This window comes from Mytilus trossulus, chromosome 13 (genome assembly GCF_036588685.1).
Source record: "Mytilus trossulus isolate FHL-02 chromosome 13, PNRI_Mtr1.1.1.hap1, whole genome shotgun sequence".
Lineage (NCBI taxonomy): Eukaryota > Metazoa > Mollusca > Bivalvia > Mytilida > Mytilidae > Mytilus > Mytilus trossulus.
Genome location: NC_086385.1, coordinates 42,886,171 through 42,890,854, shown reverse-complemented (window position 1 = coordinate 42,890,854; position 4,684 = coordinate 42,886,171). Strand labels below are relative to the sequence as shown.

Genomic DNA, 4,684 nt, shown 5'->3' with positions numbered 1-4,684 from the left:
ATGAAAATTCACATTAAATATTGCATTCCTGCATCAAATTTTGCTAACTTGATAGAAAATATGGACCTTAGATTCTCTGTTTTTTACAATCCAAGATGGCGAAAGACACCCATACCACCTTAAAGAAGAAGAAGAATCTGATACATTGATTGATTTATAGTTGTTTGCTTTACGCTACATGAGCACAAACATATCCGTTACACATATGATTTAGGATATGATCCTTATTTTATAACTACAATCCCGTCCCCTTTTCACGACAATGAACTACCAAATTGGACTATTTAACGGGTTTGTAATAATATGACCAATATGACGGGTACCACATGTGGAGCAGGATATGCTCACGGTTATACCTGAGATAACTATCAGTTTTTTGGTGGGGATCGTGTTGCCTAGTCTTTGGTTTTCTAGCTTGTATCTTGTGTACTATTTGTTGTCTATCTGTTTGCCTTTTCTTTTATAGCCATGACGTTATCAGATTGTTTTCGATCTATGAGTTTGAATGTTTATCAGGTCTCTTTTGTCCCTCTTTTAGAATAGTGTCGATCATTTGCCCTGAACATGTTTTCTAATTACTAGTAGAAACATTTCATTTTTGATTAAGTTTATGAATGTAAAAATCTTCAGAGACTATGGTTTACGAATATGATGATGTCTTAAGGTTAGACGAGAGACATTAGTCTATCCGCTATTGCGGGTGTATGTGAAAATGGTATAGGTTATCAACATATTTTCTAGGAGTGACATTATACATGATACATAAGCATAATCTGCACATATTTGAATACCACAAGTTTTAGTGGGATGTGTTTTGCTCAGCCTTTCGTTTTTTTATTAATGATTTTCGATCATCTCTTTGTTATCTGCCGCATTTTTTTAGAATATAAACATGGCGGTTAAAAAAAGGACTTGAAAGCATTTAGTGAACCAAATATTTAATCATAGCATTCGGCAATCCTCGGTAGAATCCGCTACTCTCCTTCTATCCACGGAATCTGCCGAGTTGAGACGAATGTTAATCATAGAAGACTATACTTTCCAGTTGTTCCTTTCAAAACCTGAAAAATACATTTGTCAAAAGTATGAAAATTAATAACAGCATTACGCAGGCAGGTTAAGGTTCCACTAAAGTCAAAATATAGGACACTTCATAAACATCTAAACTTTGCCTGTATTTTTCAACCTATAAGGAATAAAGTCATAAACTATGAGAACATATGCTCATTTAAACATACTTTACATATACACACTGTATAAATTGTAAATAAACTTGAAATTGTTATGTTGTGGCCAAACCGGTTCTTGGGGTGAACACTAAATTTTCTAAAAAATCTGGAGGCCTGCAATTTAAGACGACTTAATTTGCTTAAAATTGGTATGGACGAATACTATTACATGTAATGCAGGGCAAGCGCATGTTGATTTTTTATAAAATTTATTGATTTTCGAGTTTCAGTTAATTTCATGTATCTAAGTGAACGAATATCGAAGGTACAATACAGAAATTGGACAAATATGCCATTAAAACATATGTATGTGACAAATCGGCATTCGCTTGCCCTGCATTACATGTAACAGTATTCGTCCATACCAATTTTAAGCAAATTAAGTCGTCTTGCAGGCTTGCAGATTTTTTTGAAAATTTAGTGTTCACCCCAAGAACCGGTTTGGCCACAACATAACAATTTCAAGTTTATTTACAATTTACACAATGTGTATATACAAAGTATGTTTAAATGAACATATATGTTCTCATAATTTATGACTTTATTCATTATAGGTTGAAAAATACAGGCAAAGTTTAGATGTTTATGAAGTGTCCTATATTTTGACTTTAGTGGAACCTTAATGCAGTTTACATAAATTATCACTACAAGACATGTTGATATTAATTCATAATTAACTTTATTAAACTGTATTCCAGTTTGGATAAATCACAGAAATAGCGGTTGTTAACGACATGTTCTTAGTCAATCCAAACTTTTTTTTTTTTTTTTAAAAAATGTACATTTGAATTGTCATACACTAGTCAAGTTCGATAATTGAATTTTCAAATATTAAAAAAACTACCAAAGACACCAGGCTTACAACTTTGTAAGTCAGACGAAAGTTTCGTTTTTAAAAGTCAGTGGTGAATATTGAATAAAAACATTAGCAGACCACATACCGTTCAAAATTGAAGAGTATGAATGAATAAATCTTTACCGTGTTTAAAATATGTACCTCGTACTGCAAGGGTTATTTTTTTTCCAGAACTGAAAGAATCTTTAGTATTTCGATCAGTTAAAAGTCTTGTAAACAGGTACTAGTAATTTATAGATTTGACAATATCAAAAGGAACATTTCTGAATTCCGTTCTCTTTTTTAAGTTTTTTAAGCCCTATCAATATTTTAGCCAACTCAAATATTAGAGACAATTTTACAAGACTTTATGCTATATCTTCGTGGCCAGAATGAAAACCCTAGATGCCAATTATCTGTAAAACAGGAGGTGTTTCTGTTAAACATGTAACTAACTAATGTTTAACATATTAGCCTTTCAAACTTTTGATCACAATTTAAGTCTTTCTGTTTGACAAATTTAAAATCTATACTGTTCATTTGAAATTAACTCTACCACTTCATAAATAATCGCATATTCAAAAAGATTTTATTAAACATCAAAGACAAAATCACTTAAAGTGTGTATCCTTGTGTTCCTATTATCATATCAATATGTGATTCCCATACTTAAAATTTTCTTTTTATATTTGATTTGCCTCTGTCCATAGTGTTTTAACTGATGTCAATATTTATGGTGTTCTTATTGTACAATTTTCAGTGTGGTGTTGTGTTAACTGTTGTCTGTCTTTGCCCTTTTTATATCTCGAAAATATCGAAATGGTGTTTCTAATTGTGATTTCTTCTAGGATACTACGATACTACGATACTATACAAGTGCCTTGTAGTCATATACAAACGTCTGCGCCACTGATTGCAGGGCAGATCTATCATTATTGATACAAACGTATGATCGTAATTAAAAAGCGAACGAAACTTGTTTCTACCATAATATTATCAGATGAGACCTCAAGTTTTTTTTAAAGCAACTTCATCAAGCGTTTGGGAACTTTGTATAATTTTGGCTAAATAGACCTAAAATTACTGACTGGGGTCAACTTTGCACTGTGTACATTCATATAATACGCAAACTATAGATTAAATCACAATGAAATACTTGTCACATGGATAGCAACTTTCACAACCCCGGGAAATGCCTTGCCTAAGAAGGAATATGCAGTTTTTGTTAATTGTTCCGTTGATTGATAGTGTTCGATTTTGTCAGTTTTTCTGCACCTCCCCTTGGATTTGCCTTGGAGCTCAGTTTGTTATACTTTTATACCTGTATTTCAAAATCAGTATGAAATCACAAACCGAGTGAAGATCCTCATTAAGCAACTATGCATTTTAATCAAAATGTTACTTCAAATAATTACAATTATGCCTGGACTTTTTGTTATCCGAATTATGTAGAATATAATATTGCTCTTAGCAGTGGAGCTGATTTAATCAGTTAAGCACCGCAGAACTTTTTTTACTTATTCAAAGGCATCACATGCTATCTGAACTTACCTGGGACACAACAATTGTGTGTAGGCAAACAATCCTCATGGAAATCCCTGTGTTCACAATAGGTACCTCTAGGACATTTAAACGGTGTACAAAATCCTCCAATTGAATAGCAAGGTGCAGTGTTACCTTCAATGCAAATTAAAATGAAAATATGGAAACAAAAATATGCTGTGTCTAATGTAAGACGATTAAATCATATCTAAAATTGTTTTTGTTGTATAACTGTGTTTTATTACAGGATATAGCTTTCGTGGAACACAATCCCACAGTTTTTCATGTAATTAAGATGATCAACAACATCAGTAACCAGAATCTGTGCTTCAAGACCATCAGAGGTCAACTAACGTGAACATAGCATACCATAAACGTTTCCTATTACCGTTACGTACAAAACAACACCATACTGGATTGTTCACACTTTTAGATGATATAAACATGATAAAGATCCAGAAGCATTTTTCAGTGTAAACATGAAATACAAGATTACTGCAAGTTAATGCAAATTAAATATATAAATGTTCACACTTCAAGATGATATAAAGATCTAGAAGCATTTATCAATGTGGACATGAATAACAAGATTACTGCAAGTTAATGCAAATTAAATATATAAATGTTCAGACTTTAAGATGATATAAAGATCCAGAAGCATTTATCAGTGTAGACATGAAATACAAGATAATTGCAAGTTAATTCAAAGTAAATATATCAATAATATATTGAATGAAAAGAACTTACCAATTTCTACCATAGCCGATAACAGAAAAACTGCGAGAAACACCTGTATTGCTTTCATTTTTCCAAGTACACTTCAACATGCAGAAGTTGTATAATAAATACAGAGATACAGTGGTTATATATAAGCTATACCTAATTACAATAAAAAAATTAAAAAAAATGTAATAATAATCTTTCAAATATTGTCACAAGGAAGTAGCATTTTTTACAAATTATTATCTGTACTTAATCTTATTTGCATTTAATTGTCAAAAGAAGTCTTAACATCATTCAAATAACTACTATCAAAACAACAAAAAATTAAGACATTTATCATTTTCAACGACATAGG

General features: G+C 31.5%; 1 long non-coding RNA gene across 1 annotated transcript; it reads right to left on the bottom strand.

The window, feature by feature from the left end:
* Nucleotides 1–909: 909 nt before the first annotated feature.
* LOC134695163 (uncharacterized) lies at nt 910–4,468 on the bottom strand. The gene is made up of 3 exons (XR_010102717.1): nt 4,354–4,468; nt 3,616–3,741; nt 910–1,061 (listed from the first exon to the last, which is right to left on the bottom strand). It is a non-coding gene; the product is annotated as an uncharacterized LOC134695163 (long non-coding RNA).
* Nucleotides 4,469–4,684: the final 216 nt, after the last annotated feature.